Source organism: Stenella coeruleoalba (assembly GCF_951394435.1).
Source record: "Stenella coeruleoalba genome assembly, contig: scaffold_76, whole genome shotgun sequence".
Taxonomy (NCBI): Eukaryota; Metazoa; Chordata; class Mammalia; order Artiodactyla; family Delphinidae; genus Stenella; species Stenella coeruleoalba.
In genome coordinates this window covers 300766-315998 of record NW_027646368.1, presented here as the reverse complement: position 1 = coordinate 315998, position 15233 = coordinate 300766, and the positions used below count along the sequence as shown (strand labels likewise).

The 15233-nt window shown below is 45.0% G+C and overlaps 1 long non-coding RNA gene across 5 annotated transcripts in view; it reads right to left on the bottom strand.

The window, feature by feature from the left end:
* LOC307181149 overlaps positions 1–15233 on the bottom strand; it is a 589424-nt gene that overhangs the window by 314628 nt on the left and 259563 nt on the right. Inside the window, exon 1 of one of the 5 annotated variants that reach the window (XR_013826025.1) lies at positions 5579–5617. The exons of the other annotated variants lie outside the window; for them this stretch is intronic. This is a non-coding gene — a long non-coding RNA (uncharacterized lncRNA). Of the gene's footprint in view, positions 1–5578; positions 5618–15233 lie in introns of those variants that run through there. 5 annotated transcript variants of the gene reach the window in all.

Sequence of the window (15233 nt, the reverse complement as noted above, 5' to 3'; positions counted from 1 at the left end):
TCTGCGGAAGATGAACAGGAATAGCGATAACCAATGAGAGACTAGCTGGAGGTGTCTGGACGGGCAAATTTAACTCTCATTTCCCACCAGGAAGAGGAATTAACCAAAGGCTCAGCGTGCCGGGCCGGAACCAGATTAGGGCCTGAAGCCATCCTGCGGTGTTGCGGCCAGCTCACAAGAAAGCGAGTTGAAGAAAGGAGCTCAGGGGCACTGTAATTCACAAACCTGCAGCGTTATAAATGACAGCTATCGTCCAAAAATATACTGAAGAAAGGCTGCCAAGAGGACTTGAAAGTGGGGCAGAATTGCAGGAAACCGATTTCAGGAGGTAGACTGGAATTGCATTGAAAGCATAGGAAAAGAGGCAGAACGTCCACAATGATGCACTTGGCCAAAAAGTGCGTATGCGTTTTTTCCTGAATATATTCAGGAAAAAACGCATACGCCCTTTTTGGCCAACCAAGCAAGCTTGCAAAGGAAATCTGCACTACAATGAAGTCTCACTTCTCCCCGGTCAAAAGGGCCATCTGAAAAAAGTGTAAAATCCAGAAAGGCAGGAGAGGCCATGGAGAACTGGGGGCCTTGTTATGCTGATGGGCGGGATGTAAATTGCCAACAGACACTCAGGAGAAGTGTATGGTGTTTCCTGAAACATCTAAAAAACAAAGCAACAGAACCTAGGGCACTTCCACTTATGGTCCTATAGCTTAGGGAAATTAAAATCAAAAAGACACAGCCACCCCAAAGTTTGGGACGCCTCCATTTACAACAACCTCGTTTACCGTACAAGTTCAATATCACAGAAAGTGAAAAATGGATAAAGAACTTGTGGTATTTATGTACAATGCAGTATCACTCAGCAATGAAATCTATGTCATCAGGCCCGTAGCAGCATAATGAGTGGATTCAGGTACGATGATTCTAACTGAAATAAGTCACACAGAAAAAGAAACATCATAAGATATCACTAATATACGGAATGTAAACTGGGCTACACAGGAACTGATTTACAGAAAAGAACAGGGTCTCAAATTTAGAAAACCAACTTATGCTTGCTTAAGGGTAAAGGTGAGTTGGAGTGCTGCATAAAACCAGAGATTGAAATGAGCACAGATAAAGTTCCTTAAGTCAAATATGGAATAGACAAGAGCTACTCCTTGCTCAACGAAATGGACTCAACACCGCATATTAAACGCCTAAGAATGTACCTAACTAGTAAGTATCGTAAAACCTATGGATTGCTATGTCTCCAAAAGAGAATCAAGCATGTGTACAGGGGCATAAACGCAGCAGTGATAGGATTGGAGAGGTTCGGTGAGCAAATGAAGACCCTTTGAAGTCATATTGCATGGTACCCATTACACGGGTCTCAACTACCCAGGTTTAAGGTATTCTTCCTTCAGCTAAAACATGCATGTGGAACCCAAGTATGATCAACCATGTGAACGGGAGACGTGTTCAAATATGTCTCAGTTTTCCTCCCCTGGTACTCGGCTGCAACATTCCAGACACTTTACTAACACTCTCTCCACTTGGAGAGTCAGCGCCTTTAACCTCCTGCTTGGCACAGTTTGCAATTTCTGCGGAAGATGAACAGGAATAGCGAGAACCAATGAGAGACTAGCTGGAGGTGTCTGGACGGGCAAATTTAACTCTCATTTCCCACCAGGAAGAGGAAATAACCAAAGGCTCAGCATGCCATGCCAGAACCAAATTAGGGCCTGAAGACATCCTGCGGTGTTGCGGCCAGGTCACAAGAAAGCGAGTTGAAGAAAGGAGCTCAGGGGCACTGTAATTCACAAACCTGCAGAGTTATAAAAGACAGCTATCGTCCAAAAATAGACTGAAGTAAGGCTGCCAAGAGGACTTGAAAGCGGGGCAGAATTGCAGGAAACCGATTTCAGGAGGTAGACTGGAATTGCATTGAAAGCATAGGAAAAGAGGCAGAACGTCCACAATGATGCACTTGGCCAAAAAGGGCGTATGCGTTTTTTCCTGAATATATTCAGGAAAAAATGCATACGCACTTTTTGGCCAACAAAGCAAGCTTGCAAAGGAAATCTGCACTACAATGAAGTCTCACTTCCCCCTGGTCAAAAGGGCCATCTGAAAACAGTGTAAAATCCAGAAAGGCAACAGGCCATTGAGAACTGGGAGCCTTGTTATGATGATGGGCGGGATGTAAATTGCCAACAGACACTTGGGAGAAGTGTATGGTGTTTCCTGAAACATCTAAAAAACAAAGCAACAGAGCCTAGGGCACTTCCCCTTATGGTCCTATAGCTTAGGGAATTTAAAATCAAAAAGACACAGCCACCCCAAAGGTTGGAACGGCTCTGTTTACAAGAACCTCGTTTACAGTACAAGTTCAACATCGCAGAAAGTGAAAAATGGATAAAGAAGTTGTGGTATTCACTTACAAAGCAATATCACTAAGCAATGAAATCTATGTCATCGGGCCGTTAGCAGCACAATGAGTGGATTCAGGTATGATGATTCTAACTGAAATAAGTCACACAGACAAAGAAACATCATAAGATATCAGTAATACACGGAATGGAAACTTGGCTACACAGGAACTGAATTACAGAACAGAACACGGTCTCAAATTTAGAAAACCAACTTATGCTTGCTTAAGGGTAAAGGTGAGTTGGGGTGCTGCATAAAACCAGAGATTGAAATGAGCACAGATAAAGTTCCTTAAGCCAAATATGGAATAGACAAGAGCTACTCCTTGCTCAACGAAATGGACTCAACACCCCATATTAAACGCCTAAGAATGTACCTGACTAGTAAGTATCTTAAAACTTATGGATTGTTATGTCTCCGAAAGAGAATCAAGCATGTGTACAGGGGCATAAACGCAGCAGTGATAGGATTGGAGAGGTTCGGTGAGCAAATGAAGACCCTTTGAAGTCATATTGCATGGTACCCATTCCACGGGTTTCAACTACCCAGGTTTAAGGTATTCTTCCTTCAGCTAAAACATTCATGTGGAACCTAGAGTATGATCAACCATGTGATCGGGAGACGTGTTAAAATATGTCTCAGTTTTCGTACCCTGGTACTCGGGTGCAACATGCCAGACGCTTTACTAACACTCTCCCGACTTGGAGAGTCAGTCCTTTAACCTCCTGTTTGGCCCAGTTTGCAATTTCTGCGGAAGATGAACAGGAATAGCGAGAACAACTGAGACACTAGCTGGAGGTGTCTGGACGGGCAAATTTAACTCTCATTTCCCACCAGGAAGAGGAATTAACCAAAGGCTCAGCGTGCCGTGCCAGAACCAGATTAGGGCCTGAAGCCACCCTGCGGTGTTGTGGCCAGCTCACAAGAAAGCGAGTTGAAGAAAGGAGCTCAGGGGCACTGTAATTCACAAACCTGCAGAGTTATAAATGACAGCTATCGTCCAAAAATAGACTGAAGTAAGGCTGCCAAGAGGACTTGAAAGCGGGGCAGAATTGCAGGAAACCGATTTCAGGAGGTAGACTGAAATTGCATTGAAAGCATAGGAAAAGAGGCAGAACGTCCACAATGATGCACTTGGCCAAAAAGGGCGTATGCGTTTTTTCCTGAATATATTCAGGAAAAAACGCATACGCCCTTTTTGGCCAACCAAGCAAACTTGCAAAGGAAATCTGCACTACAATGAAGTCTCACTTCCCCCCGGTCAAAAGGGCCACCTGAAAAAAGTGTAAAATCCAGAAAGGGAGGACAGGCCATGGAGAATTGGGAGCCTTGTTATGCTGATGGGCGGGATGTAAATTGCCAACAGACACTCGGGAGAAGTGTATGGTGTTTCCTGAAACATCTAAAAAACAAAGCAACAGAGCCTAGGGCACTTCCACTTATGGTCCTATAGCTTAGGGAAATTAAAATCAAAAAGACACAGCCACCCTAAAGTTTGGGACGCCTCTGTTTACAAGAACCTCGTTTACAGTACAAGTTCAACATCGCAGAAAGTGAAAAATGGATAAAGAACTTGTGGTATTTACTTACAATGTAGTATCACTCAGCAATGAAATCTATGTCATCAGGCCCGTAGCAGCATAATGAGTGGATTCAGGTACGATGATTCTAACTGAAATAAGTCACACAGAAAAAGAAACATCATAAGATATCACTAATACACGGAATGTAAACTTGGCTACACAGGAACTGCATTCCAAAACAGAACAGGGTCTCAAATTTAGAAAACCAACTTATGCTTGCTTAAGGGTAAAGGTGAGTTGGGGTGCTGCATAAAACCAGAGATTGAAATGAGCACAGATAAAGTTCCTTAAGTCAAATATGGAATAGACAAGAGCTACTCCTTGCTCAACGAAATGGACTCAACACCGCATATTAAACGCCTAAGAATGTACCTGACTAGTAAGTATCGTAAAACCTATGGATTGCTATGTCTCCAAAAGAGAATCAAGCGTGTGTACAGGGGCATAAACGCAGCAGTGATAGGATTGGAGAGGTTCGGTGAGCAAATGAAGACCCTTTGAAGTCATATTGCATGGTACCCATTACACGGGTCTCAACTCTCCAGGTTTAAGGTATTCTTCCTTCAGCTAAAACATGCATGTGGAACCCAAGTATGATCAACCATGTGAACGGGAGACGTTTTCAAATATGTCTCAGTTTTCCTCCCCTGGTACTCGGGTGCAACATTCCAGACGCTTTACTAACACTCTCCCCACTTGGAGAGTCAGCGCCTTTAACCTCCTGTATGGCTCAGTTTGCAATTTCTGCGGAAGATGAACAGGAATAGCGAGAACCAATGAGAGGCTAGCTGGAGGTGTCTGGATGGGCAAATTTATCTCTCATTTCCCACCAGGAAGAGGAATTAACCAAAGACTCAGCATGCCGTGCCGGAACCAGATTAGGGCCTGAAGCCATCATGCGGTGTTGCGGCCAGCTCACAAGAAAGCGAGTTGAAGAAAGGAGCTCAGGGGCACTGTAATTCACAAACCTGCAGAGTTATAAATGACAGCTATCGTCCAAAAATAGACTGAAGTAAGGCTGCCAAGAGGACTTGAAAGCGGGGCAGAATTGCAGGAAACCGATTTCAGGAGGTAGACTGGAATTGCATTGAAAGCATAGGAAAAGAGGCAGAACGTCCACAATGATGCACTTGGCCAAAAAGGGCGTATGCGTTTTTTCCTGAATATATTCAGGAAAAAACGCATACGCCCTTTTTGGCCAACCAAGCAAGCTTGCAAAGGAAATCTGCACTACAATGAAGTCTCACTTCCCCCCGGTCAAAAGGGCCATCTGAAAACAGTGTAAAATCCAGAAAGGCAGGACAGGCCATGGAGAACTGGGAGCCTTGTTATGCTGAAGGGCGGGATGTAAATTGCCAACAACCACTCAGGAGAAGTGTATGGTGTTTCCTGAAACATCTAAAAAACAAAGCAACAGAGCCTAGGGCACTTCCACTTATGGTCCTATAGCTTAGGGAATTTAAAATCAAATAGACACAGCCACCCCAAAGTTTGGAACGGCTCTGTTTACAAGAACCTCGTTTACAGTACAAGTTCAACATCGCAGAAAGTGAAAAATGGATAAAAAAGTTGTGGTATTTACTTACAAAGCAATATAACTCAGCAATGAAATCTGTGTCATCAGGCCCTTAGCAGCACAATGAGTGGATTCAGGTATGATGATTCTAACTGAAATAAGTCACACAGAAAAAGAAACTTCATAAGGTATCAGTAATACACAGAATGTAAACTTGGCTACACAGGAACTGAATTACAGAACAGAACAGGGTCTCAAATTTAGAAAACCAACTTATTCTTGCTTAAGGGTAAAGGTGAGTTGGAGTGCTGCATAAAACCAGAGATTGAAATGAGCACAGATAAAGTTCCTTAAGCCAAATATGGAATAGACAAGAGCTACTCCTTGCTCAACGAAATGGACTCAACACTGTATATTAAACGCCTAAGAATGTACCTGACTAGTAAGTATCTTAAAACCTATGGATTGCTATGTCTCCGAAAGAGAATCAAGCATGTGTACAGGGGCATAAACGCAGCAGTGATAGGATTGGAGAGGTTCGGTGAGCAAATGAAGACCCTTTGAAGTCATATTGCATGGTACCCATTCCACGGGTTTCAACTACCCAGGTTTAAGGTATTCTTCCTTCAGCTAAAACATGCATGTGGAACCCAGAGTATGATCAACCATGTGAACGGGAGACGTGTTCAAATATGTCTCAGTTTTCGTCCCCTGGTACTCGGGTGCAACATTCCAGACGCTTTACTAACACTCTCCCGACTTGGAGAGTCAGTCCCTTTAACCTCCTGTTTGGCCCAGTTTGCAATTTCTGCGGAAGATGAACAGGAATAGCGAGAACCAATGAGAGGCTAGCTGGAGGTGTCTGGACGGGCAAATTTAACTCTCATTTCCCACCAGGAAGAGGAATTAACCAAAGGCTCAGCATGCCATGCCGGAACCACATTAGGGCCTGAAGACATCCTGCGGTGTTGCGGCCAGGTCACAAGAAAGCGAGTTGAAGAAAGGAGCTCCGGGGCTCTGTAATTCACAAACCTGCAGAGTTATAAATGACAGCTATCGGCCAAAAATACACTGAAGTAAGGCTGCCAAGAGGACTTGAAAGCGGGGCTGAATTGCAGGATACCGATTTCAGGAGGTAGACTGGAATTGCATTGAAAGCGTAGGAAAAGAGGCAGAACGTCCACAATGATGCACTTTGCCAAAAGGGCGTATGCGTTTTTTCCTGAATATATTCAGGAAAAAACGCATACGCCCTTTTTGGCCAACCAAGCAAGCTTGCAAAGGAAATCTGCACTACAGTGAAGTCTCACTTCCCCCCAGTCAAAAGGGCCATCTGAAAAAAGTGTAAAATCCAGAAAGGCAGGACAGGCCATGGAGAACTGGGAGCCTTGTTATGCTGATGGGCGGGATGTAAATTGCCAACAACCACTCAGGAGAAGTGTATGGTGTTTCCTGAAACATCTAAAAAACAAAGCAACAGAGCCTAGGGCACTTCCACTTATGGTCCTATAGCTTAGGGAAATTAATATCAAAAAGACACAGCAACCCCAAAATTTGGGACGGCTCTTTTTACAGAAATCTCTTCTACGGCACAAGTTAAATATCCCAGAGAGCAAATAATGATAAAGAAGTTGCGGTACTTATGTACAACAGAATACCACTCAGCAATGAAATCTATGTCACCAGGCCTGTACCAGCATAATGAGTGGATTGAGGCACGATGATTCTAAGTGAAATAAGTCACACAGAAAAAGAAACATCATAAGGTATCACTAATACACGGAATGTGAACTTGGCTACACATGAACTGAATTACAAAACAGAACAGGGTCTCAAGTTTAGAAAACCAACTTATGCCTGCTTAAGGGGGAAGGTGAGTTGGGTTGCTGCATAAAAGCAGAGTTTGAAATTAGCACAGATACCGTTCCATAAGCCAAATATGTAATAGACAAGAGCTACCCCTTGCTCAACGAAATGGATTCAACAATGAGGTATCACCTCACACCTGGTAGAATAGGCATCATTGAAAATCTACAAACAAAAAATGCTGGAAAGGGTGTGGAGAAAAGGAACCCTCTTCCACTATTGTTGGGAATATAAATTGATACAGTCATTATGGAGAACAATATGGAATTTCTTAAGAAACTAACAATAGAATTACCATATGATACAGCAATCCCAGTACTGGACATATACCCAGACAAAACCATAAATCAAAAAGAGTCATTCACCGCAATGTTCATTGCATCACTATTTACAATATCGAGGTAATGGAAGCAACCTAAATGCCCACAGACAGACGAATGCATAAAGCTGTGGTACATATATAAAATGGAATATTACTAAGCCATGAAAAGGAATGAAATTGGGTCATTTGTAGAGACGTCGATGGATCTAGAGACTGTCATACAGAGTGAAGTAAGTCAGAAAGAGAAAAACAAATCTTGTATATTCATGCATATATGTGGAACCTAGAAAAACTGTACAGGTTAACCATTTTGCAAGGCATAAATAGAGCAACAGATGTAGACAACAAACGTATGGACAACAAGGGGGGAAAGCTGTTGGGGGGGTGGTGGTGGGAGGAGTTGAGAGACTGGGATTGGCATGTATACATTTATATGTATAAAATAGATAACCAATAAGAACCTGCTGTATAAAAATATAAAATAAAATTCAAAATTAAAAAGAAATAAAATTTAAAAAATAAAACAGAAAAAACAATTATTCCCTGCACATACATGTATTTATATGAATAAATTATTTCCATGCTTATATCTGTAAATACAAAAAAGAGGAATAAAATCTACCTTGAACCAAAAACGAAAAAGAGAAAAAAAACACAGAACCCACCAGTTACACAGAGGAAAACCGTATCAGGGCACTTGCTCCAGTTGTAAACAATTCTGAAGTTGGTCAGTGGTGGGGAATCGTCTCCCATTCAGCCAGCAGCCCCCACGCAACAAGCGTCCTCATTGCAAAGCTGGGGCACCGTGCCGAGGCATCTGTGAGTAAACGTGAGCTGAGCCCCAGGCCAGTTGCTGCTGAACTATTCCCACCCGTCCCAGGTAAAACACCTGAATATATACAAGGACTTGAAAGCCTAGAGGAAGGGCCATAGAGCCACACGAGTGACAGCATGCCGGCCGACTTGGTGCCTGCAGGCCAGCCAGGATGGTCCTGGCCCTGGGTGCTCTTCTGGAAGATTTCCATTTCCCTGCCTGAGATACCCGTCCTGTCCCTGCCCCCACTGCTTTTTTCCTTCCTCACCTCTGCCCAGGGAGAAATTCCAGCAGCAGGTATGGGTGACACACCCTCTTCTTTAGCAGGTGGCAGCCTGGCAACTGCTGCAGAAAGTCCAGCAGAGCCCCACTCACACTGGGCCACCCACAAAGCCGTGGCCTCTCACTCCCTCCCACCAGCCCAGCCCGGAGACTGCTGACAGGGCAGAGAAAATGGCGTCAGGCACGGCTGCAGGGGCTCTTGCTGCCTGGAGTGGTATTTATATTGATCTCAACCCAGGCACACCTGGGGAGGGCTGGCCGGCACGGTAAGGCTGCCCAGGTCAGCCAATCATCACCCCTCAGGGGCTCACAGTTGCAGAAAATGGAACTTGCTGAACCGGCCAGGTCCAAGGAACAGGTGTGGGCTCCTGAGAGTCAGGATAGACAAGGGGCTGCAGCTTTGGCTTGTTTTCTAATCATTTTGTCTGGCCCATGAGTGGGAGACAACTTCAAGAAAACCCTCTCCTAATGAGAGGAACCCAGGAGTCAGGGAGAGGAGGGGTGGGTGGTGGTTGGAGACAGAGGCCTGGTGCCCCGGGTGCAGTGGAAGTCTCTGGAAGACCAGGTGGAGGGAGGCCTCACGGAGTGATGCCCAGGGTCACAGACCTGTCGCAGCTGCTGTTTGTTAGTTCAAGTCCTGCTCTGAGGTGCTCTGTGTCAGCTCTGAGCGACAGGTGAGCTGGGGGTGCTCTGCAATGAGGGCTATGTGCACGGTTCCTGTGTGCCCAGCCCTGCCACGGTACCTGCAAGGGTAGCTCTGTATCCTGGGAGGGGCCTGACCACGAGAGCCCCGTGGGCTGGGGTGGGGGTGGGGTACCTGCCCAGGTGAGCTCCATATTCTGGGATTGGTCTGACCACGAGAGCCCCATGGGCCGCTGGGGACCTGGTAAAGGATGTCAGGACAGTCAGTGAAGCCACCGAGGATATACCTCCAGTTGCTCCTAATTCCTACACCCTGCTGGTCATTCTACCAACCACCAGGACATGGTATTCTGTATTAGTCTTCAATGATGCCTTCTTTTGTATTCCATTAGTCCCAGAGTCACAAGAAATTTTGGCTTGTGAGTGGCAGGACTCAACATACAACTAAAACAATACTTCCGGGCCGTCTGGCCCCAAGGGTGCAAAAATTCCCACACCATCTTTGGGGAAAGCTTAGCTAAAGACCTAAAAGTTCTACCTCTGGAAAAGGAAACCCTCCTTCAATATGCAGACGACATTCTGATCACCAGCCCTACTAAGGAGGCCTCTGAACTACCAAGCCAATAAAGGATAGAAGTTGTCCAAGAAAAAGCTCAAATATCACAGACTGTGGTGACCTGCCTGGGCTTCATTCTCACAGAAGGTCAGAGAAGCCCATCCCAGGAAAGGGAAGAAACCATTTTCAGCCTTACCCCTTTCTAAAACTAGAAGACAGCTTAGGGGTTCCTGGGGAGGCCAGGGTTTGCTGCTTCTGGATCCCTAGCTACAGTCTACTAGCTGGGCCTCTATATGAAACACTGAAAGGAAAAGATGATGATCCTTTTGAATAGAATCCAGAAGTGGCCTTTCAAGAATGGAAAGAGCAGTCAATTCAGACCCTTGCCCTGGAACTCCCTAATTTAGCTAAACCCTTTGACCTTTACATTCCTGGTGAAAGGTGAATCGCCATTGGAGAATTAGTGCAAAAACTGGGACCACTTGAAATGGAACAATGCAAGAATGCCATCCAGGTAGGATAAACTACGGTCACTAAGGGGCTTGGCCCACTGCCACATCTGGCCAAGATACTGGCGGTATCTAAAAACCTGGAAATCAGCAGCCCAAAAGGCCACCTCCCTCCTAAGGGAAAAGGACCCCACGTGGTGATCCTAACCACCAACCATGCCCTGAAGTTGCAGGGTTCGCTCCGTGGGCACACCGACCTCGAGTGAGGAGGCCCTCCAACTCCAACATCCAGAGAGATAACCGGGGGCAACAGGGCACCATGACGACTCGTGTGAACATCACTTGACCTGGAGTTTCTCTCATAAAACAACAAGAGTGTGTCCCAAAAGAGTAGACTACTGCTTGCAGGACTTACTGCACCCAGAGGGGAGCTAATAATCTTGGCGGGGGAACAGTATACCACACTGTCACCATAGAAAAGCCTACAGACACCGTGATGATGGTGGCCAATAAGACCGGCTGGACTCCTGTTTACTTCAAAAGGCTGTTGACTCAGTAGCCATCATGGTCCTTGATCACCACTGACCCTGGACTGTCTGGGAGTTGAGCGGGCAGGGCTCTGACACCTGGTGCTGTTTGTACGTTAATTCAGGGGCCTAATTGAAGAAAGCGCAGACTACTGGTCAGAGCATCTAGGCTGGCAGAGACGGTCAGCCTAAGGTGGCCGAACAAATGTGGGGTGGGGTGAAACCGGCCCCCACAGCGTCTCTGCACATCTCTTTCCTGGACCCTTAAAGGTCATTAGAATCTATAACACTTCCAATGCTGGTGCTCAGGTGGACGAGCAGGGAGGCAGGGGTCCTGGGGACAATCAACGTCACCGGGAGGCTGCTGGGGAGAAGCTCTGACCCTCGCCCCAGGGTATGAGGGCTCCCAACTCAGCACTCAGCAGTTACAGAAGAAGGGTCTGCACCCTCAGCACTCCAAGAATGAGGAACGGGACAAAAGGCAGAGGAGGGGTTTGTCCCCAGCAAAGCCCATTAAAAATCCCTGGGAGATAAAAATAGAATCTGGGCAATAAAGTCAAGTCTAACCTTTTTTATCCTTTGTGCTTTGTCTAATTTCACGTGCTCCTAGGGTCCCGCATGCGGAGGTTCCACACCCGGCACTTCAGACCAGATTTCCTAGTGCAGAATGGCTGGGTCGACACCTCAGCTCCTGGGGCCCAGTGCAGACTCCACGATATAGAGCCTGAGCTACAGCCAACCCAGCCCTCGAGAGCTCCGCCGCCTCCCTCCCTCCCACTGACTCTGACAGGATCTCTACACAGCAGCCCAGCCCACAGCCCACGGGGTAGTGCATGCTCTCACCTCTCCATTCTCTGATCAAAATATAAAGTTTCCTTTGCTTGTGAACCAAACTCAGTCTCGATCTGTTGGCCCCAATGACACTGGGCAGGGGGACACTTGTTGGGGTCCACTCTGGAGGATCAGTAACAGAAATTGAGACTATTGTAACCTCAATGAACAGATGTGTGAGCCAAATTGTAGTTAACATAGAACAGTGTATAAGGCTCGGGTAAAATAAGATGTTTTTAACACTTCCATTTGATATTTCCATCACTTTTTATAAGCAAGTTCAGTGAAAAGGTTTGTCTTATTTGTCAGGTCAATATTGGAGAAACGAAGTGATTTCTTTCCAAGGATGTACATCTAATAATCTTGGTTAAACCTTCAATCTTGTTTTAAATGCTTTTCCATTGAAAATGATACCTCTCTTTCAGCTCCCCCATTTCTGAGAAGTATAAAATCTTATAATTTATTATTACCAAAGGGGAAAGGTGGGAGGAGGGATAAATTAAGTTTGGAATTAACACATACACACTGCTATGTATAAAATAGATCATCAACAAGGAACTACTGTATAGCACAGGGAACTACACTCAACATTTTGCAATAACCTATAAGGGGAAATAATCTGAAAAAGAATAGATATTTTTATTGACATCATCTATCAATGACAGTTAAAGTGTAGCCTAAGGGAAGCTGGTGGTGAGTGCTTCTGACCCTGAAGACTTCAATCATCTAAAGTTTGGACTCTGCCTACTTCCCAAGGCCCTTAATGAACATATGTGTAGCCGTAGCTTAAAAAATTCCCCAGTTTGGGTTTCGGGGAGACACTGATTTTGAAAAAGCCCTGGTGTTCTCCTTACATGAATGGGACTCTTCCTACTGCTAAAACATGTCTGTCACACCCAGAGGATGGTATACCGTCTGATCGGGAAGAGTTTGGAAAAGGCATCTCATCTCCTCATCTCCTGGTGCTCGGGTTCACCCCTCCAGCATCTTTACTAACAGTCTCCCCACTTGGAGATGTCAGCACTGTCAACATCCTGTTGCGTACAGTTTGGAATTTGTCCAGAGGATGAAGCGGAAGGATGAGGAACAATGAGAGACAAGTCCTAGGTGTTCAGACAGGCACATGTCACTCTAATTTCCAATCAGGAAGACGAATTGACCAAAGGCTAGGGTTGCCCATGGAAACAGTATAGGGCTTGAGGAAATCCCGCTGCTTTGTGGCCAGTTCCCATAAACACGAGTTGAACAATGGAACTCAGGGGCAGTAAAATTCACAAAACTGCAGAGTTGAAAATATCCATCACTGAAAAATGTCTTGAGGAAAGTCAGAGAAAAGGACTTGTAAGCAAGGGAGAATGGCAGGAAAGGGATTTGAGGAGGTAGAAAGGACTCGCCATTAAGCACAAGAAAAGGAGCTGAACATTGCCAACATTGCAGTTGGCCAAAAAGGGTGTATGCGTTCTTTTCTGTATATATTCAAGAAAAGGGCATACACTTTTTTAGCCAACCAAACAGGTGGGCACTGGAAGTCAATACCACAAAAGATATCACTTCGCATCAGTCAGAAGAGCCATCCTCATAAAGCGTAAACAACAGAAATGCAGGACAGGGCAACGAGAAGAGGGAGCCCTGTGAGACTTATAGTGGAAATGTATATTGCCAACGGCCATTCTGGAGAAGTGTATTGTGTTTACTAAAGCATCTACAAAATGAGCTACAGAGCATAGGGCACTTGCACTCACGGGCGTATATCTTGGGAAAAACAAAAATCGAGAGGACACAGGCACCCCAATGTTTACCCCCTCTCTGTTTAAAAGATCCTCGACTAGGATATAACTTAAATGTCTCTGGAGGGAAAAAATGGATAGAGATGTGGTACTTAGGTAGAGTGGAATATTATTCAGCCTGGAAATCAATGAAATATGGCCAGTTGTAACAACTCCGGAGGAGTTACGTATGATCATTCTAAGTGACAGAATTCAAAAAGAAAAAGACACATATCATAAGATATCACTTAAAGGTGGAATCCAAAATGGCTACACATGAAATAAATTACAAAACAAAAACATAGTCAAATATGTAGAAAACACGCATAAGGCTGCTAAACGGGAAAGGTGGGGAGGGGTGAGGCATCATCCAGGAGGTTGAAATTAGCAAAGATACCATTCCAAATACCAAACTGATAATCAACAAGGCCTACACGGTAGCTAAAAGAACTGCACTCAGCACACTCAAGTCACCGGAAAAGAATATATACGACTGGTAAGAATCTGAAAAAGAATTTATTGATGTCTCTCTGTACGTGAATCAAGTGGATGTACAGCAGCAAGAAACAGAGCTTTGAAAATCAGCTGTAACCAATATAGTAATAAATTGAAAAAAATAAACGACAGAGAGACAGAGAAAACCTCTTACAACTTTTCCTCAGGGACGGTGATGCAACATGGATTGAACACATCTAGACCCACAGCAGGATGAGACATAAGGCTGGAAACTGTTTGCGCTAAGAGAAATGTGAGGTTGGGTGAGGAAATGCACACCCTTTAAAGTAATACTACCTGGTACCCATTCAATGGGTCCCAAATCTGCAGGTTCAAGGGATCTTCCTACAGCTAAAACATGCATGGAAAACCCAGAGGACTGTACACCATGTGATCGGGAGATGTGTCTAAAATGCACCTCATTTATCCTCTCCTGGTGCTCCTGTTCACCATTCCAGCCATGCTACTTAGAATCTCCCCACTTGGAGAATCAGCACATTTAAACTTCTGTTTCACACATTTTGCAAATTGTGAGGAGGATGAACGGGAAGAGGGGGAACCAATGAGAGAAGAGTTGTAGGGGTTTGGACGGGCACATATCACTCTAATTTCCCATTAAGAATAAGAATTAAAGAAAGGCTCAGCCTGCCTCGCCGGAGCCAAAATAGGGCCTGAAGCAATCCTGCGGGTTTGAGGCCAGCTCACAAAAGAGCAACTTAAAAAATGGAGCTCAGGGTCACTGCAATTCACAAACCTGCAGAGTTATAAATGAAAACTAACGTCCAAAAATATGTTGAGGTAAGGCAAAGAAGAGGATCTGAATGCAAGACAGAATTGCAAGAAACAGATTTCAAGAGATAGATTGGACTCGTCTTTAACGCACATGAAAAGCGGCAGAATTTCGACAATGATGCAGTTGGCCCAAAAGGGCGTATGCGTTTTTTCCTGACTATATCCTGGAAAAAACGCATACGCACTTTATGGGCAACGAAGCAAGCAAGCAATGCAAATGTGCACAACAAAGAAGTCTCACTTCCCACCGGTCAAAAGGGCCATCCTAAAAAATTGTAAAAACCAGAAATGCAGGACAGGCCATGGAGAACAGGGAGCCTTTATACGCTGATGGGCAGTGTGTGAACTGCCGAGAGCCACTCTGGAGAAGTGTATGGTGGTTC